Below are 26,697 nucleotides of genomic sequence, written 5' to 3' on the forward strand. Positions count from 1 at the left end.
AATGCACTGTTGGGACATGCTTAATATTCATTAGACAATCTCTGGTTCTGCCTTCCTCAGTCTATTGTGGGATACAGTGGGAGCAAAGAAAGAATCTATTTTCACTAGCAAGTTGCAACACAGTTTGTGATGCATTCAAGCAATGATCCTTGAATCTGTTCCCCTTGATAGTGGTTCCAAAACAATACCTGCTGTGCAGCATGAAGGGGAAGCTTCACAGTGCATTTCATTGATAGTGGAGTAACAATGAACTTTGATATCTATTGTTCATGTTATATTATTCATTCATGTGTTCTTGCTATATTGTTTTTTTAATGGATTTGGAATCATATGTATTACTGTGAGTTTAATCAGCATGACAAGCAGATCTGTTTTTTTCCTCCTTCCAGGATGATCCCTTCTGCTTGTATTTCCACAGCATTTTTAGCCCATCTTCAAAGGTTCATATTCAAGCTACCATCCTTCCAGGCAACAGTGTCTGGGTAGCAGCTCTATTAATCAGTCTGTCAGAGCCATTCTGCAATCAGGCTGAGATGTACTTATTGATCAGTTGATCCCTTCAGGAAGCTTGCCACTTCTTCAGTCTTTTCTCTATATGCAGTACCACGGACATGTATAAAATAACTTGGTGTGTGCTAAAGATGATAAGATTATTTTGTTAGTCATTCTTCCAGATGCTCCTAGCAGTGTGCAAACCCCCTGTTCTGCCCACTGAATATTCCAAGCAGCAGAGTTATCACACACCTAAAATATATCTGGTCTGGCAGTTATTCTGCTTTCTGGACTACATGGCCGCTTTTAAACTTGACCTGATATTTATCAGTTTTATAAACTGATATTTGCACATTATCTCTTCACCATGTTTTGTTTTTCATAGTGGTTTTTTAATGTGTATAATTTTAAGATGCATTGTAATGGCTTGATCTGATGCATAATAGTTCGATGTGGCTCATTTCGTGACCAAGTGGGAAGGCTCTCTATAGTACAGAAAACAAAAATCCTAACCACAGCTGGTGCCTTATTTGTTTTCTCACTCTCAGCTCTCTTACATTTTTTATTTCTTTACCTGTCTCTGCAGTCAAATGAAGAGTTTTGACTAGAACAAAAAAATAACAGGCATCATTATTCTAACTTTGCCCAAATGAGACAAGATGGCATCTTCCAATTTCTGCAGTAATGAGAAAGGTTTGTTTCAGAGAAGGGAATGTTTTTATTGGTATTTCTGCTTATCTGAATGATAGGTCATATCTATTGCTGACACTAAGCTGTTCTTTTGAAAGGATGCCTTTGCTTGGCCCTTTACCTGTGACCCTTTGTTCTCTTAGCTAAAAGCAGAGAAAGTATCGATATCATATCACTTCTTTCATCCTGTCTCTCTGAATAACTTGGCCGATGTTCCAGAACTTGCACTGCTTGGGGGATTAAGACCTATTATAGTGGATAAAGCCAAATTTCCTTATGTGATTTCCTCTTCTTTTAGCAGGCATCACACAGAGCTTTGTTCCAGTCTAGCAGCCTATGGCAATAAGCTGGAAAGTGAGACTGAGGATGATGAAATGCAGAGGACAAAATGAAAATGCATGAAAAACTCTGATGACAAAATCACAGGGAAATTTACAGGTACCAACGTCCAAGGTGCCTATCAAATGGAGGCAGTACTGATGCATATCTGAGGCTATAGTGGTTACATAGTCCTGTAAATATTTGAGATGCTTGATACTTTTTGCATGCTCTGCCTGCACAAAGTTGTTTAAGAGCAACTGCAGAGCTCTGTGAAGGATCAGGATTTAGAGGTTATGAAACTTTAGGTCCTCATGGCATTCAAGGTTTGTCCCATCTCTCCATTTACTTTAGTGGGATTTTAACCAGACCTTTAAAACAGCAAAACATAAGAAGACAGGTATCTACAGGCCCAATACCAAGAATTCAAAATTCTCCAGGAGAGCTCATCCTTCCTAAGCCAAGAAAAATGAGTGTGGCTTAAAAGCTTGAAGCTACTGTTGATGAAAAAAGCTCTTTGTGTGTGTATGTCTCTGTGTGTGTACATGTGCTTCTGTATGGGTACATGAAAATCTTGCTGCCCAGTGCTTGCATATTTATGTGCATGTGCTGAAGCTTGGTGTTTCAAATTCACATGGTTTAACTGCACTAAGTGAAACAATTTTAACTAAATTCATTTTATAACAGATTTTATCTTTTCTTATGCCTCCAACTTCAGGGGCCTTCAAGTTGCTAATTTGCTACTCCTTGATGAGGAGGAAAGGTCACTACCTGTAGGCATTTCCACAACTGGTGATATCCCTGTGACCAGCTGTTTTAATGCTGTCTGAAAATTGGAGAAGTCTCTAATTTACTTCCTTTAAATGGAAAGCCAAATACCAAAAAGCCTTCTCCAGAGTAGCAGGATGGAGAATTGCCTCCCTGCTGTTCTTCTTCAGTCCTTGTTCTTGAAACTCAAGGACTTTTATACAGATGTGTGCTGGTAAATAATACAAGAATAATCTCTGTATTTGTTATTGCTGCAATAATCTTCTGTTGTGTCTTTGAGGGTTTTCTATCTTATTTTGGCATCTTCCACACCAGAAACTTTGATACCGTGAGTTACAAGACTTTTCAGTGTTTGAACTGGAAAACTTTACTAAAATCTGTTGTTAAGTGTTGGGTGTTTTCTCCTGTATAAAATAAAGAGCATCCTATTATTCTTTCTAAAAATTTTGTTCTGGAGATTTAAGTTATATATCTCTTTGGAGCTTTGTCAAATGTTATTTTTCACTGTCCTGTCTTTATGCAGTGGAAAACTTCTAGAAATAATCATCTGCGTGACAATGCTAGAAATGAGATATGCTGAGGAAAGTGGAATTTACTTTTCATATTGTCAATATTTCAGGAATTTGGTTCTCATTAAACTTTATAATTGCTACAAGGAAGAAGATGATGTATTGTTTAAATACTTTGATCATTCCAGTGGATTTTATACATTAATTTTTGTTTGATATGGTAAAACAAATAATACATATGTACCAGTAAATTATCTCACCTTTATGAATGTTTAAGTTGCTTCATCCACCCACTTCTATATTTTGGCAAATGAACAGGCTCATTTTTTGTTTCCAGTATACAGACAAGCATTATTTGGATGAAAATTTACTGGCCAGAGATTCATTATTAAGACTAATACTTATCTGACATGAATTGGTCTCAACTCATATTAATGATGATTGCCTTAAAATATGTCAAAGAGCTCTGGTAGTTCATTAAGTACTCATGTTAATTTTCATTATGACCTTCTCAAAGACTTAAGATATAACTACAAATATAAATTCAGAAAACTTTTATTCTGATACAGTAAAATGCTGTAGCACCTTTAGGGCCAAATTTCAATCAGCTCTGTAGAAAATGTGATGATTTACTTTCTAGATGCTTGCGGAAAACTCTGTTACATACTGTAGGATCTGAAAGGTAAGGTGAAAAAGAAAACTTTTCAAATCAATTTCTCTTTTAGGGGGCGTGAGTGATTTCCAATTGTACTAATTGGTACTTCTCAAAGTTTCCCATAGTAAAAAAAATAATCATTTGACCTTCAAAAAGAAAGAGCTTAGAATTTCTCCCAGCTCTGGTCAGGGTCAGTCAATTTCATGGCCAAAGCCTAATTCTCTGCATTGAGATTATTGAGATTAAACTAATGTGTATAACAAACTCAAATTGCTAGTTCCTTACCTGCCATTGCTTCTGCTAGATGCAGGTCAGTATGCATTTTATCTTCTATCGTTATTGTTTTGTCTTCTGTATCACATGAATACATGAAGGAGTCACAAACTATTCCAATTTCTTTTATTTGAAGATTTATTTATTCAATTTAATTTAATTTATTTAATTTCTATCCACATTTGCTTGAAGGCTGTAGCTGTTGGCAGACACTTAAAAGGTAAACCTGATGAAGTAATATAAAATTCTGTATTCTTGATTTGATTCTGAATTCAGAGATTACCAGATTTCAGAGTTAGATGGCACAGTGTATATGTGTTACTCTCATATGACTACTGGTGGTTAATATTACAATATGACAGGTTCCCAGACTCCATTCAGGACCTCTATGCCAGTTGCATTTGAAGATTAGATATCCCCAAGGTCTCTCCTGGAAAAAGTACAGAACTAATTTTAAATATTGAACTGTTAATTTAATTATGATGCACTTCAGAGCATGCCTACCCCTGCCCAGGAGAGCTATGTCTTGGGCTGGAGTCTGCTGTCAAACACAAATTTCTTCTCAGGCTGTCTCTTTGCTTCACACTTCCCAACATTTTTATTAAGTGAATTTTCAGAAAGACATCAAGAAGGGTGAGAAATGTAAGAGGGTCATTAGCTGTTACAGCATCTATGAAGATGTTGTAAACTCCATTAAGTGTCCTGCGTAAAGCGGATTTATTATGAATGTCAACCATCTTTAACTTAGTGAATCATTCAGGATTTTTAACTTGTGAATCATTCAATTGTTCAATGACTCATTCAAATAATGAAGGTTAAAAATGTCTTTATTATTTGCTCAGTAGTTCAGACACATTTGCATAGTGAAGTTGCTGGTTTGAAACGCTTTTTGCTTTTTCTTATTGTATAATGCAGTTTTATTTGTGATTTAAACATGTACTCAATCATGCTAAACTTCATGAAACATTTTCTGATGTTTCAGTTGCTTTTCTGAATACTCAACAGTTGTCCTAATATTTGAAAATAATGAATAGTATGAAGGCAAAAATCACAGCAAACCAAGCTCAGGGCTTTTATTCACATGAAGCTCCCCCCCGCCCCCCCAAAAAGAAAACCCAAAACAAAACAGCCCCAAAACACCAGTCCTTTTTATTTCTTTTCTTTTGTTGTTTGAGTCTCAGAGCTCCATGTTGGGACTCTTGACTGTATCATATCACTCTGGAAGAAGGAGGGTGTGACCCTGCTCCTGTCCCCCTCACAGGCATAGGGGGGAGAGATGTCTAGGCTCCCAGATACTGGTTTTAAATAGAGACTGCTGCCTCCCCCTCCTCATCTTCTCTGAACAATTCTTTGGCTTCCAGTTGGACATGCTGTAGACAGGGAGGAGTGTAGTCAGTAATTTGCTCCTAGCTTTTTCTTGTCTCTCCTTCCTGTGCACTGTGGGGAAAAGTAGAAGCATTTTAAGGACTTTCCCCACTCCCCAAAATCAGGAACCGCTTAAAGAGTTTGGAAGAAGTCTGCAGTTTTCCACATCAGGGGCCTTTTGGATAACTGAAAGCCTCATGATTGCAGATCCCTGCCTAAACCAGTTGGCAGGAGTAGGGTTGGCTGAAGCCTTGGTCATCCCCAAAAACTATGTAATCCGTGGCTTAGCTTTTGTGAAGATGCTTAAGCAAAAGTGTGGATGTATTTGGCCAGATCTCATTCCCCTTTCAACCCTGTGTGGATTCATTGTACAAAATTGTGATGTGGTCCTGAAGAGTAAAAAGGAGTGATTTTTTTTAATAAAGTTTTTCTCACAACTAATGTCTGTCTTGTTGCACATGTTGGACAGATGAGTATCTGAGCCATTGTGTCTTTCTACCTAGGCAATAAGATTGTACATGTGGTGAAATGGTACTGCATGAAAGATTAGGGTAAAAACATGTTTCATTAATTAGAAATGCATTTTTTAAATATGTATGACGCTTTTTTTAAAAAGTTTTGCTATTTCCATACTGATAATTTGCATAACCAAATGATGGCAGCAGCCTATCTGCAACTGATGTATATTTACAATATTTGCTCTTCTGAACTTGCAAATTTATATCTCTTGGTGCTTTCCAGATTGCCTCAGTACTGAAAAAAATACTGTCATATTATTTCTCATTAAGAATGCTATAAATGAGAAATGTGATTACTGATTACAAAAATATTTTTTATTTAGTTAAATAAAGGAAATGAATAAAAAGATATATATTTGAAAGTTTATTGCCATTTTAGCAGGTGCATTGAAGTATAAATGATAGCAGCATCAATGAATAAATTAATCATAATTAGCACTCAGTTAAAAAGACCTTTTCTCATCAAAGATGTAGATGCTATAATTAGAGCTCCTCATTTTAGATGGGGAAGGGGTATTTACCAGCAAATGTCTGATGCTTTGGAGAGAAAAACACTGACAAGTGTGTATTATATAGCAAATTTACTAATAAAATTAGAATTACAGTTAAAATATTCCCAAAGCTGGAAATGAAAATCTAATGTGTCTGTTTGCTTTAATTCAGTTGGATAACTCCCATTTAACATAAAAATTTAATAACATGACATAAAGTGAATAGCACAGACTTGACTTTCCCACTCTGTCTTGAGAGTAAGGACCAAGCCACATTAAGTGACAATTAGGTGGCACTTATATGCCACAGTATGTAACATAAACTCCAGAACTTATTTAGATTACCAAGACCCAAATTTTGGTCGTGAAACCTTTAAGAATCTGAAGTTCTGCTCTTTCACCTCCATCTGGGTCAAGTCTCTTGGAGCCATTCTCATTCCTACTGCCACTACAACTTGCAGAGCAAGGGGTTCTTATGCCTAATGCTCATACAGAGATAGGCACTTGAAGGACACATTTAATATGTCATGTTTAGTAGCTACTGAAATCATCAGGTGGAAATAGTGTTCTTATGAATGTAACAGCTCTGTAAGTCGAGCTGTCTCCCTCTCAGTAAGAGATCAGATGTGTCACCAAACACAAGAAGATAGAAACCCAGTCTTTGCTTCCCAAAAATGCATTTATCATCAGGCTATAAACAAACTGTCTGTTTATTTCATGCGGTGGTACTACAAGTAATACAACTCCTGTAGGGTCAGTGAAAGAAAGAGCAAGAAACAGCATAACTGGGTATCTCAGTCTCCTTAGTAAAGAGACTTAGTATAGGGACACCTATAGATTGTTTAAGTATTAAAGAATAAGTTGATAAAACACAAAACCAGGGTTGGAATCTTAGAATGAGTGCTTTTTTTGTGTGGTTTGGGGTTTTTTTTTTCTTTTTTTTTTTTTTTTTTTCCTTTTTCTTAACTAGCTCTGCATTTTGTGTAAAGACGCTTACTGAATTCATTGGGTCAATCTGAATTAGTTTGCTTTCAGGAAAAAAGACTGCCATGTTGCTCTCAGGATAGACAACTGATTATGAACTCAGTTAAAAGACAGGACGTAGAACTACAAACGACAGTGTCGATTTGTAACTGTATACATGAGTTAGGTGACTAAACAATTTTATTAGTAACCCCTCAAAGCTTATCCAGAGGCTACAGCACAATGAATAAGGAACAGTAGATCTCAGTTTTGTGTTTATTAAACAAACTAGTCTTAGTATATGGATGAGTTAAAGTTATTTCTGTAGCAAATTCCTTTAGGCAGAGCTTTCTCAGTGGAGAACTTCTGACTGGAATTTCTCTCCTAACCAGATTAAACAAAATCCATGCAAAACCATTCTCAGAGAACAATGTAAATCTCTTTTTTTTTTTTTTTGCAAAAGCTTTTCTCCAATTAAAAAAAAATCAACAAAATCCTTAAGTGTGCAACACTTTACATTATCAGTTATTATGGAGTCAATGGGAATGAAAAGAAGAAAAATGTAGATAAGAAGAGGAAACAGCAATGCTATGATCATATTATGTGTATAAAATTTATATGCCCATTAGATACATCTAAATGGATTAAAAAATAAGGCATGATTATCTAGTATTTTAAGCTTCATTTCTGTTAATAAGACAGAAAAGAAACCAGAAAAAAATTATTATTTGTCCTAAATCCGTGTACTTTTTTGCAGTCCCTTAAATAACACACATATTTCAACATATGTCTGGCGCATCAAATTTATATGACACCATTTTATTTGCAGACAAGAATGACATTATTATTCTTCTGACTAAAAGTCTTTGTTAGTATAGTTACAGTTCTACCACCCAAAATGTAATTTTACAAACAGAATCAAGTTTTAGGTGAGTATTTGGAATTTCAGAATACTCATTTCAGGCTGGCTGGGTAACAGCTACTCTCTCAAACTATTCACTGATTACCAGTTACTACTCCCTTTTATATATAGTAATAGTTGATTCTGAATGCTTTGTAAAACCACAGTCCTTAATCATCTTTCAGAAGCAGGCCTTTTCCAGCACATTAGGACCACTTTTTATTTGTTTGTAATTTTATTAAATCAGCTAAATCAGCTGTATTTGAAGACAGTATAAATAACTTCAGTATTTACTGCAGTTAATGATTAGAAGTTGTTTTTCAAAAAGGTAAATAAATCCAGATAATTAAACATTACTTTTTTTTTAATTAAGCAGAAAATAATTTATTTTTGTACTTCTGATTAAAGTTCCCTAAAGTTTGTCCTCCCTTCCCAAACATGGAAGTTGTATGAATGCAAAGTACACCCACTAATGGAAATTGGACCCTGTCTTTATTCCTTGTCTCTGTTTATCCCTGCAGTCACTATTATTTCATGTCCCTCAGATATTCCCAGCCTGTGTTCTCCACAAATTCCCACCAGTTTGCAGTTTTGCAATCAATTATTTTTTCATCCCATTTACATAATTCACTCTCATGACAGGAAATCAGAAGGGAAATGAATCAGTTTTCTCTGAAAGAAGTTTTAAGGGTGAACAGATGAGATTCTCAGATGGACTTTGAAATATTTTAATGAAGCAATTAAAATAAAACCTGATGAAGGTGGGGTGTTAAAAGCAAAGATTATTATAAAGCTGCTTTATCATTTAAAGGAGGGCAGCAAGGATTTACTCAGTGTGCACAGCAGTTTTATTGGTTGGGAGTACCAAGCTCATTCAGTCAGATATGACAGGCAGTGTTTGCACTGATTTTCTTCAACCAAGGCATAAAAGTGAAACCTGCTTTTGGACCTGCACTCAAAAGAAATATTGTAGAATATCACTTAGTTATAAATCTGGTGTAAATTGGAAGACTGAAGTTTAATTCTGGGTTAGCTTACAATGTTTGAAAAGGATAATATGAGCTGAAAATGCATTTCCAATTTTATCACAAGAACATTACTCTGAAACACCCTCTTAAGAAAATTTGCAAAAGGCATACTTCTACATCTATGGGAAGCACCAGAAGATACTGCTTGAAGGAACCTGAGCTGCGATATAATTGTCCTTTTCTATGCGTAAGTTATAGCTACAAAACATTTACCTCAACTGTATGTTAGAATCAGCAGGCTATATGACCTGATCCTACCCTTCAAAAAAGGCATTTACTACAATGAAGGGGAGAAATAAGAACTTTATAGTAATAATTCATAAAGAGAATTTAGAAACTATTGAACACCTAATGTCTTTTACTTTTATATTAACATGTCATATCGTGTATTTCCTTGAGCAAGTAAGGTGATGCTGCCTATTCTAACATGTAGGGTGCATTTAGATACACTCACTGGGCCTGGCTAGGATAGAGTTAATTTTCTTCATAGCAGCTCATACAGTGCTATATTTTAGAATTTTGACCAAACCAGTACTGATGATACACTAATATTCTAGCTTTTGCTGAACAGTGTTTGTACAACATCAAGGCCTTCTCAGCTTCTCACTCTGTCCCAACAGTGAATAGATTGGCAAGGGAGAGAGTGTGCAGTAGGCAGGTAGGGGATGCAACTGCGCAGATGACCCCAAATAACTAAAGATATATTCCATACCATATAACATCATGCTCAGCATTAAAAGGGAGAAGAGGGGGCTTTTTGGGTTTAACCATCTTTTGCTCAGGAACTGCCTGAGCATTGGTCTGCCCAAGGGAAGTGGTAAGTCATTGCTTTTGCATCGTTTGTTTCATTTTGTTTTATTCCTTCATCTTCCGTTTACGATTCACTTATTAAATAGTTGTTTGTTTGTTTGCTTGTTTGTTTTATCTTGATCCCCAAATTTTCTTGGTTTAATTCTTCCTTTCTTCTTCCTCTATTCCACTGGTGGAGGGAAGTAAGTGAGAACTGTGTGGTGCTTATGCGCAACAGGGTTAACCCACAACAGTATATGAAGAAGATGATGCACATGTTTAAGATCAAGGATGTTTAAGTGTAAGAACAGTCAGATATGGATTTACCAGCTACCACTGTCTCCAAATACAGATCTGGACACTCTGTGGAATATGAGCTTTAAGCAAGTAAGTAATGGAGGGTCTAAACCACAATACCTACATAAAACTCTAGGACTCAGGTCACATACAGAGAATCAGCTTACATGACCTAGTAACATATTAAAAGATTTTTGAACTCAGAAATGTACCAAATTGAATTATTGACTTGTAAAAAATGCAAGAACAGATTATAACTCTAACAGCCCAAAGACCTGCAGATTTCTGTAGTCTGTGTTCTTTTTTGTATGGCTTGCTGTTACTATTCAGAAAAAAAAATAATAAAAAAAAATTGTCACTGTCTAATAGAAATGGTTGATGAAACAGCTCAACTGAATTTCTAAGTATAGATTGTTTGAAGAAACATGTAGATTACTCACCAGAACAGTTTATGAATAAGACTAATTTAGTGAAGAATTAAAATAAACAAAACCAAAAATAAATCTTCCTGAGCACACTGATGGTGGCAAGTAGTTGTAACATAGATATTTCTTCTGTAATATCTGTGCTGTACTGCAGGAGTATTCTCAATATTAGCCCTAAGACCAAATTCACCAATCATGACCAGTGCTTTATTCATAAGAGTATGCATGAGCTAGAGTCAGTGGGCACTCATGCTTGTGTGAGTCTTGTCCTTCAAAAGGACTCAAGAGTATAGGCAGGACTGGCTTGATCTTATAGCTTAAACAATAAAATGGTTTGTAGCCCCTAAGAGACATTTTTCTGTACTAGCCTGTGTTCCCGTCCCCTCTTCTGTGCATTGGCACTTATCTGAGCCCTCTTCTCAGTAGAGTAAGTTTTCCACTAATTAACTCTCTGGGGAAAAAAAAAAAAAAAAGAAATCAGCTTAGATGTAATAGGAAATTGCATCTTTTATTTCAGTGTGGGGTGGCACTTAAAGAACAGTTGACCAGAGTTATAGGGAAGAATTTTGCGCAAATGAACAAAATGATTACAGGACAAATGCATTTCAATTAATCTGTGGAAACAGATTACTGTCTTCCAAACCACAAACAAGTTTCTAAGAATATCAATTTCATACAAAAGTGCTTTAGAATGCTGGTTTGACCTTGATCTTAGTATTAGTTATGTGTTCAGTAGATTAAATAAAGAGAATGAGAATGGCATCAGCTGACATCTGATCAGGATACTAGTGAATTCTTCATTAAAAAACTAATTCTTGAGTAATATTTGACATTGATTTTAGTGGGGCAGAGTTTTAACTATTAACAATTATTTCTTACAATACAGGCATAGTTCTGTTTGCTTGAAAACAACTGTAAAATTCACATTGAAATTGTCCAGCTGAAAACAGATTGGACAAAACTGTTTAAGGTAACAGAAGCAATGCAAGAAACAAATGGGTTTTCTCATAGTTTAAATTGGTTTAAATTGGTTGCATTTGTTTCACTTGCACCTGTAAACTTTTTGAAAAAGTAAGTCCTATACAAAACATTAAACATAGTTGCTGTCAATTTTACATTGGTTTAGTTAAATCAGTGTAAAATCTCAGCTTTAATCTGGGACAATTTTGTGAGTCAAGTAGGCCCATATGGAAGGTAATAAAATAAATTATCTTCAATATGCAGATACCAGGATTAACACTGACTCCTTACAGAATATTGCAAAATTCTGCACGTATTCCCTTGATTTGGCACCATATCTCACAGGAGTGACTGAGCATACTGTATTCTGGTTTGCTGTTTCTGGGGAGGTAGAACATAATCTATTTGCCATTTTCTTTCAACAAAATCTTTTGGTCAAATTTTGTGTACTTTAATCAAACAGAATGTACCATGTGAGGTGGTGGTTGCCTGCCATTTCCTAATCTGTTGTTTACTTTTTACTTTACATGCCCACAAACACACTACTCTTGAATACATTTGAGAGAACTGTTTTGCATGTATATTTTTTGCATCAGCTCCATCTTTCTGTAGAGACTGTGCTTGATACATATTTAACTTGGATGAGAGGTCCAATGATCAGTTTCTTTGCCTTAGTCATCCACATCCAGAAAAAAAAGTTTGGTGTATCACTTGCCTGTGACATGATATTGAAAGACATTTTTGGCAACATGCACTGCTGAAAACACGTCTCAGTAAACTGGTGTGCAATGATCAATTTTAATCAGTATTCTTAGAGCAGATGCACTTCAGAACACATTTCTGTGTGGCCTTCTTCAATGTTTGACATTTTCTACCTCTCCTTCTCCTTTCATTGGTATTGTTTCTCTTTCTGTAATTTTAATTCCTAATTTAATAGCATAAGACACTTTAGATGGTTGTGAGAGACTGAACTGTTATCTCAAGCTGTTTGTCTCAAAGATTGTTAGGTGTGAGAGACTGGACTGTCATCTCAAGCCATTCATCTCAAGGATTGTTTGATGTAAGAGACTGAATTGTGAACTGCTCATCTCGAGCCTTTTGTCTCTGGGATGGCCTGCCTAAGCAGGACATTCCTCCATCCATAAGGACGATTACTAGGCCACCAAGGCATCCAGGAAAGGAAGTGGGCTGAAGCCGACAAGCATGCAGGAATGTGGAGACTACCATTCTCATGGAAACTGTACTCTTTGACATAAAGTACTGGTTTCTGGTATTGATCACACGAAGGTTGTGTGATAGATGAAACCTGCAGCATGTGAACAGTGCATGAACAATACTTATGTACATACATCATTGAAATATGCCCTATAAAAAAACATGGAGACAAGCCGTGGTGTGCACCCACCACCGAAGAATTGAAGACTGAGGACCAACGGGACACCACTGGAACCATGGTGGTGACTATCCTTGCAACTCTATCCTGACTGCTTGCTTGATTTCTGCCTTTTCTTCCATTCTATCCTATCACTACTATTTTCTAATTTTGATACTTTTGATAATAAGAACTCTTTTGGGTATATGGCATTTGACCTCGTTTGTGTCTTAATCTTGCTCTTGGGATCATATCAAAACCTTCCCCAACATTGGATGGGGACAGTGGTGTACTACATTTCTAGGCCAGACAGCAGAGCCACTTTTATTTATCTTTTACTCTTCTGCCTTGCTTTTCAGGCAATTTTCAGTTCCTGTCCAGATGACTCCAACTTATTCTTTGAAGCCAGATTTCCTCAGGTGCTGTACCAAATGCTTTTCTGATCTGCTCTTGTATTATATCTGGCATACTCCCATTTGTCCATGGACTCCCATGGTCCGTCCCTCCTATGGTGAGGGTCAATGGAGTGAGTGGAAGCTGAAAGATGTTGCCACAAAGAGTGGGCTTGCTGCCTCCTTCTGCTGAAGCTGGTCCTCTGGAGTTTCCCTTGCCCTTTCTTCCACTTCTTTGTGATTTCTTTGTAGCAAAATAGTCTATGCTTCCATTAAGAAGTCTTTTTTTGTTAAATATATTTTCAGCTTGTATTCTCCATGGTTAAATGATACTTATTTTTATTCTTTCTCAGGTCCCCAGTAGCTATCTAGGGCTTAATTCTAGGACCAGTTCTGTTCAAAAGGTTTATCAATTATCTGGATACAGGAGTTTAATGTGCCATTAGCAAGCTTGATGATGATACCAAACTGGGAGGTGGTGTTGACTTCCTTGAGGGACAAGAGGCCTTGCAGAGGGATCTAGACAGATAGGAGCATTGGGCAATCATCAGTGGGATGAAATTTAAAAAGAACAGATGCCAGATTCTGCACCCAGGGTGGAGTAACGTTGTGCACAAGTACAAATTGGGAGAGGAGTGGCTGGAGGTCAGCCCTGCAGAAAGGAATCTGGGGCTGCTGGTGGACAGCAGGCTCAATGTGAGTCAGCAGTGTGCCCTGGCAGCCAGGAGGGCAAACCACATCCTGGGGTGCATCAAACACAGCATAACTAGCCTATCAAAAGAGGTGATTACCCCACTGTATTTAATGTTGGTGCGGCATCACCTTGAGTACTGTGTGGTTCTGGGCCTCACGATTTAAGAAGGATGTTAAGGCCCTTGAATGCATGCAGCTGAGGGCAACAAAGCTGGTGAAAAGGCTGAAAGGAATGTCCTGTGATGAGTGGCTGGGGTTTGTCTAATTTGGGGAGGAGTCTGAGGTGCGACCTCATTGCTCTCAACAGTTTACTGAGGAGGGGAGGTGGAGAGGGAGGTGCTGATCTCTTCTTTCTGGGATCCAGTGACGGGATGCATGGGAATGGTTCAAAGCCACATCAGGGGAGGTTCAGACTAGACACTGGATCAGGCTTTCTAGGGAAGTGGTCAATGTCTCGTCTGTGTCAGTACCTTAAAAAGAGGCATTTGGAAAATGCCCCTAATACCATGCTTTAGCTTTTGGTCAGCCCTGAAGTGGCCAGTCAGCTGGACTAGATGATCATTGTAGGTCCCTTCCAACTGAAACTATTCTATTCCATTCCATTCCATTCCATTCCATCTATTCTATTTTGTTTTTTCTGGAATCCAGCATCCTAGGTCAGGAATGAGGCAGAGTTCAACTAGGTATGGGTGTGGCAGGGGCACCAGCCCCAGTAAAGACTGAAACTTCTCGACCAATCAAAGAAAAGGGTTCTAGAAGCTGCGGTTTGGGGGTCAAGCCAACTAGCTATGTGGTGACTGTGGTCGAGGACAGAGACACCTTGGTCTACAGACAAGGCCCTTAACCAATGAAATACCTTGGCTGAGAGAAGTTTCTAGACTGGTGACCATATATGACCACAGATCAGATTCGACTGGGGCAGAAATGGACTAGGGCTTGCTGGCAGGCAAATTGAGTTGGTCCTCCTCTGAGTATTGGGTCTGCAGTTGGGGACTCTCTTCTTAGGCTGGGATGGTGCCTAAGGAAAATCCTTGAGGTTGAGAGTCCTCGCGTTATTGGGTGAGTGATTGCGCATTTTGAGTCATTGTTCTAAAGCTAAGGAGTTTTTAAGTTGGCTATGTAGTATTAGTTCCCTTTGACAGACATCTGAACCTGTATTTTACTCATGTTTGCTGGACTGCTAAACAATTTTGACTAGAATAAAACTCAGGTACATGCCTTGTCTATTTTGAGAGACTCCATGACAATGGGATACACTCAAAAAATATCTCCTTCATTTGAAAGTGTTTATACTAAAGGTACAGAAAACAGACATATTTCAAGAATGTGTGAGGCCATAATCTCTGTAGTTAAATTTTTTAAAATTTTCTTTGCCTTTATTTTTTCTACAGTGGAAAGCATCAGGGTGCTATTTCCTTTTGGGGCCATAATCACTCATTTCTCATTCTTTTGTATCTCCACAACTAAAAAGAACATTCACCTCTGTCTCTTCTTGTCTTTTGGTAGCTTTTCGTGCTAGTACCTGTAATTGGCCACTTTTCAGCCTCAGTATCCACTAACACTGAAAAGATAAGTATGTGTGACCAGTGTGTTGGCATAATATAAATATTACTATAGGATAAGTTCTTTTCTGATGTTTCTTTTTACCATTGCCAGTGTCTTTTTATTATTCTTTCTCTTTTTTTTCATAAATGTTGTAGCCAATCTTAACCCTGTGCATTTCTCCTGTCAATACTTACTCTGTGATGTACTCAGTTTATGTGCTTTATCTTGAACTCACCTGCTTTTTGAGTCCCTCCAGCTTCTGCACAGAGAAATTGATCTGTCTCTTATTCTTTGTGCAACTTTATAGTTCATGCAGATATGGGACTACCAAGCTGTATATCTTCCATATCAGTTATACCACTGGGAAACATTGTGGGCCATCTAGTGAAAGAATAATTTTTAAATGTGCAGTGTAAAAGTAGTTTTGTTCAATTTTTAACTCTCTAGAGTAACCAGATTGAAACACCTAGGTGTTATGTAATACAGCAAGATAGTAGGAATTTATTCATGCATTCATATTTAATTTAATTTTAAATGCCCAGTACAAATTAAAATATCTTTTACAAAAAGGCCACATTTTTTTTATGTTTGCATCCCTAAAAGATTAAACTTGAAAGTCATTGTGGTTGTCTAAAACACCGGTGTGGTCCATTGCCAAGGTTCTCAAAAAAGCACACCAGATTTTGGTGACAAAATGTGGATTCAAATTCCACTAACTAGACAAGTTTAAGAATTTTTCCTTTGCAGCTAAATCTACTGTTACTGAAATTAACTGCCATTTAGCTCTTAGCTTAAACAGGACCAAGAAAAATCCTTTAAAATGTGGTCCTTCTTTATATTAGGTGTGCAAATTACTCATATATGCTTTACATTTCTGTAAAGATCTGCTTTAATGTTTTCATTCATTATCTGATGAAAACATCAGTGTTTGCAAGTTCGATATGAGATGGGGAACCAAAGAAACCTTAGCAGATATAGTAGATATATGAATGTGGATAGGAATTGTTTAATAATTATCTAGTTTATAATGAAGTTAAAGAAGTTTCAATAGAGGTAGACATGGCCCAAGGGGATGAGAAGTGATGTTTAACGCTTGCATTGTTGAGGCTGGCTGGGACAGGAGATAGTCCCTGATAAGAAGCAGCAGTGGCTCCAAGAACCAGCCAAGACCCACCTTGTGATTTGGACAAATGCCAAGGGACAACCGAGTCTGCTCAGGGACAGAAGGTTAAGAGTTCACCGTGAAGAAGACATACAGCCTTCATCTTCAGGACCACCAGATGACCACCATAAGGAGGCACTGCGCAAGCGCAGTTGAGAGGAGACTATGGAAATGACATCCTAGAGCTAATTTTAATATGAAGCGGGGATAGGTAATGCCTATGTATAGGCGTATTGCAAAACTCTATGTATATGTAACACTTGACTGTATAAATTTAAAGTGAACTGCCAAATCAGGCGCACACGACTTTGGTGGGACTACCCCCCGTGCTGCCCAGTGCTGAATGAACATACCTAATTTACAATCTCACTGATTGTGGAGTCTGTTTTCCGCACGTCAGTTAGTTTATTGGCTGCAGTCTGATTTCTGTCCCAGACACATTGTACAGTCACTTTTTTAAAAAGAAGAAATACATACAATTATTTATGTCATGTTAAGGCTTCTGGCCTCTAAGAATGTGTGTGCTGAGATTTCTTATGGGTTTTGCAGTCCAGATTTTCTTTGCCTTTATTTTTTCTACAGTGGAAAGCATCAGGGTGCTATTTCCTTTTGGGGCCATAGTATTTTTTTCTGAACTCAGTAATTCATGTATTTTTTCTGTTGCTCGATGAATTCAGTAGGGTTTGGACCCACAGTACATGCAAATACTGCAATTGTGGAGTCCTCATTTGTTAAAAAAAATTAAAAAAAAAATCAATCCCACCATAGCTTTCAAACATGTTTTTGGCTGTAGTATATTTATGTGGAAGGGAAGGCTGTTTTCTTATTTTTCTCCTAAAATGAATAAAGTGTCCTTGGAGTGGAATGTTCTGCAGAACAATAGCAGACTATTCGGTTTCTCACTGCTCCATCCTTTCAATTGTAATCACCCATTGCCAAGATGTCTATTCCTTGGAGTCTTCCACTCAGGCCCCTTAAAAACAAAGGCCTAATTCAATGAATTGTTTGAGCCTGACAGACATCTAAATCTGTTGAAGTAACCTGGGCACAACATTGCATTTAAACAGTACTGAATTTGACCTTAAAACTGATATAAAAATAAGCTATATACAGCTATTAAATAATGGTGTAGATTATGTTGTTGAAAGTTGTTCAGAACATCCTTGTTTACATCAGAATTGTGTTTATTTCTACTGCTGCTGAATCTTAACTGTTTCTGCTCAAAGAGTATAAATTACAAATGTAATATGTGCTTTTTTGAAAAAGCCTTTAAGACTATTTAAATGATACTACATGAATCTCTTTCCTTTACATAGAAAATCATGCAACCCCTGCTCCCCTTAGCTAAATGCTCTATCAGGGTAGGCACAGCCATTGCAGTGGTACTGAGAAATACCAGACTTTGTATTTCTTGTAAGCCTGACTTCTTTGGGCCATACACATTTATTCCATTGCTTTCCATCATTTATGGTCAAATGTGAGAGACAGCTGATTTTTTTTTTCATTAAAACCTTGCCTAAGTTTAATGAAGTTGAATTCTGGCCTTGGATTAAAATAAGAACATATATGTTGGTATGTCCAACTTCACTATCAGCATGGGATGAAAGGGAAATTCTCTTGCCCTTTTTCTGCTGAAAAGAAAATTCTCTGTGATGTGTAATCAATACAGTATCTTCCTTGCCATCTTGGCATACAGCCATGCCAGACCAGCACTGAACAGAGTTACCTGTGTGTGAAGTCCAAGATCTGTTGCCCAGTTTATATTCTAAAGCAACTTTTCTACAGGGAAATTTCTAGCATATTGTGTTTCTTCTGTGCTAACGAAGAGCACCCTCAGTATACTACCAGTATAGAATGAATAATATTATTATAATAACTAATTATAATAGTCTCTGAATGTATAGATGCTGTGAACACAAGAGGAAAGAGCTGTTTAAGGTGATAGTAACAGAGAAAAAATAGAAAATTGACACAGAGAATAAGAAAATTTAACCTGAAAGGCTTTGAAATTAAGTTGTCCCACCAGTTTGATCACTTTAAAGCACATTAAAAAAAATAAAAATCAAGGAAAGCAGTCAGGAGTTTTCTAGAAGCAATCATTTGTGTTCTGTGGGGAAGATGACCTAAGAGCTCCTTTGTGTTTCTGATTTTCTTGCCTAAGACCGGCATTGAACCTTTGCCTTTAAAAAGAAAATTTAAATTATCTTGTAAAAGAATGCATTTGTCTCACTTTTGTAAGATATAATTATGGTAGAAGATTATTCCTCTGAGAGCTTTTTCACATTTAATGTACAGTGGAAAAATGTTTCTCCAAAAGAAGTAGGGAACATTGTGATTCTGATTTTTTATCCTGTTCCAAAAGTGCAGTGCATCTTTTACAGGTTTGTTTTGTTCATATATGCTGGTCATTAGTTCATAAAGAAATAAAAATGTGGTTGTGAACACCTAAGAACAGAACCAGCCTAAGCAGCGGACACCAAGCTATCGAATGAAATTGGTGTATTTTCTTCATCCACCTTGTCCTCATTATGTCCTCAAAACAATCTTTGGAGTTACTTAACTACCCGATATTAAAGATTAAAATAACCTAAATTGCTTAGTACAGGAGGAAGCATTTTTGTTTTCCAAATAGAAATGAATAAACCTTGGATCTTGGAAATCCTTAATCACAAATCTCACTGGCTGCAGGTTTGCAAGGTCAAGTGTCATAGGCACAGGCCAAAAAGCTATTGGAGGTTCTGCAAAATCTGTGTATGTCTGTGTTGGCAAGAAGCTAGCAAGGGTCAGAGGGAGGTGATTCTCCCCCTCTACTCTGCTCTGGTGAGAGCCCACCTGGAGTAGTGTGTTCAGTTCCGGAGTCCTCAGCACAAGAAAGACACGGACCTGTTGGACCGGGTCCAGAGGAGGGCCACAAAAATGATCAAAGGGATGGAACACCTCTTCTATGAAGAAAGACTGAGAGAGTTGGGGTTATTCAGCCTGGAGAAGAGAAGGCTCCAGGAAGACCTTATTGCAGCCTTTCAATACTTAAAAGGGGCTTATAAGAAAGATGAGGACAAACTTTTTAGCAGGGTCTGTTGCGATAGGACAAGGGGTAATGGTTTTAAACTAAAAGAGGGTAGATTCACACTAGATATAAGGAAGAAATTTTTTACTGTGAGGGTGGTGAAACGCTCAAACAGGTTGCCCAGAGAGGTGGTAGATGCCCCATCCCTGGAAACATTCAAGGTCAGGCTGGATGGGACTCTAAGCAACCTGATCTAGTTGCTTATTGCAGGGAGGTTGGACTAGGTGACCTTTAAAGGTCCCTTCCAACCCAAACTATTCTATGATTCAGTGTAGTTAAGTGTAGACAGTTACTATATGAAAAACTTTTCTAAGACCTACTCATAACTAGTTTGAGGTATTTTACAGAAAAGTCTGCATTTATTACAAGACGAAAATTCTAAAAGCCTATTTTATGATCTGAACGAGCATAAAGCTTGGGGGTGGGGAGGGGGAGAGCAACAGACTGAAGGCACTGAGTCTAGTGAATCTGATTTCAAGCAAACAAAAAATGAGTCAAATTCTCTATGCTTTTATACCAACATTTTCCCAGTGTACAAACAGAACTAGTGTTCTGTAATGCTGTGAAATGTATTATGCTGGACAGACTGGACATAAAATCTTCAAATAAATTGATTTTCTGTTTGTTTGTTTGTTAGGGTTATTGCTTTTTCTCTTTTGGAAGAGCATAGGCTAGAAACCTTTATTTTTTTTAACCTCTTGTTACCTAAAGTTAGGCTTCCAAAAGGGAATTGTTCTTTTTTAATTTTTCTAAATCTCTTAGGTGTATGCAATTCTATTTTAAATTTTAGCAGGGTCTCTGCTTCTGTTCAGAGCCAGCAATCTGGAGCACAAATCTCTTATTTAGAGTTCTGTTGAACATAAATGCAGGTCATAGGATGCTGGGGAAAATGGTCATTTAATTCAGATTTCTGGAGGTGGAAAATACTGAATTAAAGATCTTCATAAAAGGAAAGAAAATCATTTATCCTCAGGTAAATATCTTGTGATGACCTAAATTTTGATTATTTTGAATAAAATTAGGGAATAGGGAAATAAGGTAAAGCACTCCATACATGATTTGCCAAAGTTTGCTCTGTTACTGCTGAATTATGTTTCTGTTGTTAGGATCCTGTATAAATTTACTGAGCAAATGTTATTACCAATGATAGCCTAAAGCAGGATGAGTAAATATACAGTAAAATATAAGTTGTAAGTACACTACACAATCAAATATCTTGCAAAGCATAAATCCACTGTTAGAAAAGCTTTTAAGAGGCATAGGTCTCAGAATCTTAAAGGATTTTATGGAAGAAACATTAATTTTAGGTAAGGCAACTTTGCAAGCAATTTGCTTCTGTTCAGGTAACTATGTACTATAGCTGTAATATTGTAGAGTTTTAAAGAAATGTAAGCAAATAAGCAAAAAATATTATTTTGACTACTCAACTAGACCTATATCAAGAAATATTAGGAGGAACTAAGAATGGCATTTGTTAATTTTTAAAAGATGCTAATTTAGAATAAGTAGAATTATTACCTCTAAGAATTTGCCAAATTCCTTTTTTTCTTGATTCTGAAAAACACATTTGGTCTTTTTTTAGAAATGGATTCATTTTACCTTGTATAGTTTTTAGTGTAAATATTACAATGGGTTATATCTTGGTCTTGCAATCCACCTTGACAAAAGTGTTGAGGTTCCAAGCAGAGAACAAATTGTTATATAAGACTATTCTGAATTTAAGACATCTGGATTTCATTTAGGTAATTTTCTAAAAAAGACATGGTTTCTGTACTTTCTTTGAAAAATTGGAGAACTTATAATTTTTCACTAAAAAAAATCCCCCAAAATGTTCCATAAATATTGGTAGCTATGTCCTGGCAATGACAGTTTGTGTATTATGGGCTAATTTAATTTTTCTATTGATAGTTAAATACTGTCATTTCAAGTAATGAAAATTATTTTCCCACCTTTTCATAGCACAATGTACACTGTTTTACAGTGTTTGAAAGATTTTCTTACTGGTAAGGGGAAAAGGATATGTGTTTAGTGTTATGTTGAGATTTTCTCTGGTTCTGAAAAAAACCCAACTTAACTATATTAGTTCAAATCCAAATCTGTATAAGAGCTTTCATAATGGAACAAGTTAATAAAGATCTGAAGCATTAACAAAACCCAACAAGCAAACCTCAATATCTCCATTCTCCTATAAGCCCAAGAGAGAGACAGAGAAATTGAAGTGCTGTTCTTAAGATCTGAAAGCCGGTAACTCCCAGGTCTGATACTAGAATCTTATTCCTGCAATGCAGCATCTTTCTACTGTCTCTTCTTCATAGACATAATTGAAAATCTCTTCAGATATTAAAATCGGTGTTACATAGCTTATTGCTGCAATTATTTTAAACAGTAAAATACTAGTCTTGAGGGAAGACTGTCATTAACAGAACTGCTCCCAAGTTACAAAACCAAAACCACCTGGAAAAGAAAAGAAAAAAACTATTAGAGAAATAAAAGAAAGCATTATTATTCCAGGTTAAGAGAGGGAAACAACTGGTCATGGTGTCTACATATAATTTTTTTTAATTTAAAGAAAACAGAAGCCAGAAAATAAAGGCTTGATGTTCCCTCTGTAGTGTCAACAAGCTTCCTGTTTGCATTTTTAAGTACTGATAAACATATTTTTGTTTCTCAAATATTCATTTTAACATGCAATTTGACAAAGCAACTAAGGCAACCTTCAAAATAAGTCATGTAAGCAAGTGGATCTTATAATTTTACTGTAAAGACTTCATTTTGTGTAAAATATTCAAAAGAAATGAATCCTAAATATCTCAGGAAGATGAGACAAATCTTAACAAAACACTGTATCCATTCCCATAGGATAGGTGTGTTTAGAAAGACTCTAGAATACATACTCCAGAATGTACCATTTGGTTATTAGCTAGATTTATTGTACATACTGCAAACACCATGATGTTCTTGTGCCAGAAGGACTGTTATTCTTCCTTCTCAAAAACACTTGCTGAACTCCTGCAGGCTATAAACAAACTTTCCTTCACATTCTCTGCACATAACTTTATAGGAAGGAACTATCCAGTACTCATAATAATAGTACATTGTAGAGATAAATATTCCATTGGAAAACCCAGGGATTTTTAAGACAAATTCCAAACATGTAATTCAACAGTAGCTACAGTGCTCCAAGCATTCGCAAAGGAATATATTCTTAAGGAAAGGTGAAATATAGTTTTCAAAACAAAGTCTTCTCTGGAAAGAATGTCAGAAACTTTGAGACAAATCTGATTATTTCTGTTCATTCATACTACCAATTTATGTATTAGGAATTTTTATTAGAGTAGTTAATAGAATATAAATAATGATGGATGATGAAGTATGGAAAACCTTGTGAAGCTTGGTTCTTATTTTATATAAAAATTCTTAAAGATTCAATCTTGAGATTGTAATTTTTTAATTTATTATTATTATTATTATTACATTATTTTATAATTATTGTACAAAGAAACACCACATTGACACATTTGCATTCATTTTCACATGGAAACAAACAAATAGATTGGATTATAATTATCTTCCACTTTTTTTGTGTGTTGTCATGTTGAAAGGCTTTTATGACTCCATTAATCACTATGAGTTAAAATTAAATTAGTTACACATATATTAGGAAATCCTCCAGAATTTCCATAAGAAACTGTTGCCCCTTAGCAAAATTGCATTCTCTCCATAAATAACAATACCACTAAATCTCTGTTTAAGGTACAAAACCAAAGTTTGCTTTTACTGTAGAGATGTGATGCAACTTCCATCACTCTGTGTTGCCCTTTGTTCCAGTTAGAACTCAGTTTTTACTAAGCCTACTTTTCATATAGTTTCTTTGGAGTGTAAAAGAGTAGGTGGACATCTTCCTCTGATTTCTGAACTGCAGTCACTCATTTCCTGTCCCCCCTCCCCCGTTTTGCTCTGAGAAGTAAACAGATGTCCAGTGCTGCCAAAATACACAGGTGGATACAGCTCTAGGCTTTTTACACATTGCATTTCTTTAGTGCATCAATCCCTGATGTGGTGATCTGTAAAAAGAAAATGAAATGATGAAATTTCAGATTGAGTCTCTTCCACCCTCTTTAATTTGGCTGTTAGGAAAAGGCTAGCTATTTTAACGAGGCTGTTTCTTCACACTGATCAGGCATGAAAACAGTTGAAAAGCAGATTTGGAGAATGCTGAGTCAGACTGCAGGTTCTGAGTTTTCCTTTCTCACTTTGTTGAGTGACCCTAACATTTCTGAAGTGTAATTTGTGCAGCTCTGATTTCTCAAGAGCTGCTGTTTGCATTTGTAGAGGATTGTGTGTCTTTTAGTTTGCAAATGTGTTTAAAATCTACCATTGTTAACAATGCATGCATTGTGTCTCTATGTGTAAAGGGATTTTTCAGTTATAAGCCAGCACAAAATTGTGATTTGGTTTCCTAGCCTTTGTTTAGAGTGTCCAGTGGGAAGGGATTACCAGTCAGGCAAATTAAATGGAATTGCATTTAATAGTTTTGTAATAATTAAAACTTTTCATTACATGAGCTGAAATAATGAGCCTGTTTAACTTAATATTCATTTTATCATCATAGAGATAAATCTTATTGTGATCTTTAAATCAGATGATGAGATCTTTTGTCTTTATATTAGAAGTTGTTATAGTTTGTAGTTAAATGCCACCTGTTCATACTAGATTTGTAATTGCTCTTATTATCTATCAAGTTCAAAAAGTGTGATATTTTTTAAAAAGCTATTTTAAACAGATTTGGGATTTAGGTAATAATTATAATTATTAAATATTTATTTAAACCCTTTTAAATATTAAGAAATAACATTTTACAGAGGGCTGTGCAATGTCACTCTATTTATCATTCTTCTAGTGCTTACTCTCCCCAATTTGTCTTATCTCATCACAACATCCTTGTTTGATTTAAGCCCTGAGCCTGTCAAAGCTGGTGCACACCTGCATAGCTTTAACTGGAAGTTTGTAAGTATTCCCTGTGGAATTGCTCAAACAGAAATTTGGTAATTAAATAGGAAACTCAGTATGGTGGTGGAGGAATAGAGCCATCTGGCCTACTGCAGTGAGTTGCTCAGTTCTTTGGCGATTGACATATTAGAGCAATTTCTCCCCATTTACCTCTAAGTGTCTAAAATGGTTAAAGAGAGATCAGCCTGTGTAGGCTCTGGGGATATGCTTTGTAGGCAGCTGGGAAACATGAAGTTTCCAGTGCAGTTCTTTGGTGTCCACAGAACTTGTCCACAGCCCTGCAAGCTGATCCTTGGCTGCAGCTCATGCTCTGGAGGCAGAGGAACACTTTGAAGCAGAAGGTTGTGGCTGTCAGATTCAGGTAATGGTGCCATCTAATCATACAGTACAAAAAGTGGTTCTAATGGACTACTGACTTACCTTGAATGGTGTTCAGTTTAAAAATGAACAAACTAACAAGCAAACAGAAACTTTGGATAAAGTTTTCAACCATGAGAATGCTTAGATATTTGCCTGCAGTGTAATTACTGTCACCTTAGTTGTGCGTATCTCTAATTTTTTGCACTTCCGTTTTCCATTACAGTCAAATACGTTAGTTATATTCAGTTGTATAAAACTTGTAGAAATAATCCAACAACTTAATGAGGAGTAATATTTCAAATTAAATATATACCCAGCTAACATATTGAAAAGTGCCCATAACTCCTAGCTGCTTAACAACCAGAAAGGCACTAGTATTTGGAAAGGGTGGGAGGAAAGGGAAAGAGATGGAAAAAAAACCCACAAAACAGACAAATCCATTTTCTTCCTACCCTTGCTCCTCAAAGAAATAGTTTGTCACACTGCAGAAAAATAAGCATCTATACTGTAAGGAAGAAGCAGCTGCAGCAGCAGTGAAATCCTGACTCCATGGCCTGTTGTTTGTAACTCTATCACTTTGTTTAACAGAAGGTATTGTGGTTTATAAACTCACAAAACAGATTTTGTCACTGACTTCAAGGTGACATGGATTTCACCACAGGATATTTTTGACAAAGCATGTTAGACTGTGAACGTAAGTATTTTAAAAGGAGACTAAATATGTTCCTGTTCATCATGGTTCTTTTACAAGGCTTTTAGAATGCAGTGACAGAAAGTTAACATGCCTAATACAACTTTTCTCCCTCCTTTGTTCCAAGTTTTGTGTGTATTAGAAACATGATCACATTTTAAATGACTCACACGTGTTGGAGGCATAGGGAGGATCTTCAGCAGAGCATATGTATAAGGTATATGTGTAAACAAAACAACAGTATTTTGCCTATCTGTGCGTTTAAGGTTTGCAAACCATGAAGTTGCATTACTAACATTGCAAAACTTGCATATAAATGTTTTACCATGCATATGACAAATATATTAGGTAATTTAATTATAACAACTTCCCTCCCTATATGTCTTCCTGTATGGAATATATTTTTAAGAGTGGGTAGGAATATGATCATTAATATGATCATTAATCTGATGCATGTGTTATGCAGACTAGTAATGTGTCTCTCAAACACCCAGCATCTGAAGTCTATTGCACCTTTTATAATGACAGCTAATCTCAATTTAAAGGCTCAAGCAATGGAGATCCTACTGGGCTCATAGATAAGCTGTTACCATAATAAACTGTCCCTACTGTAAAACATTCTTGCCCATGTTTGATTTTTCATCCCTCAGTGTCATTTTCCAGGCAGTGGATCTTATTGTATACTTTTCTCCTAGAGTAAAAAGCTGGCCACTGTTAGAACTGTTGTTCTAACACTGTTGTTCCTTGTGCTTGCTTGTAGCTTCTGGTCAAGCTGTGCCTTAACTTTCTTTTCTTCTTATTGAAGAGAATGAACTCATTAAACCTCTTGCGGTGTAAAACACCTTTGAGAGATGAATCATAGCTGAAGCACTTTTCTGAAACCTTTCTGTTTTGCAGTGAGCTGGACAACATATATAGATAACTGTCTGCTATGCAATATCAAGTGGTTATAAACTTGCCTAT

Source organism: Haliaeetus albicilla, chromosome Z (genome assembly GCF_947461875.1).
Source record: "Haliaeetus albicilla chromosome Z, bHalAlb1.1, whole genome shotgun sequence".
Taxonomy (NCBI): Eukaryota; Metazoa; Chordata; class Aves; order Accipitriformes; family Accipitridae; genus Haliaeetus; species Haliaeetus albicilla.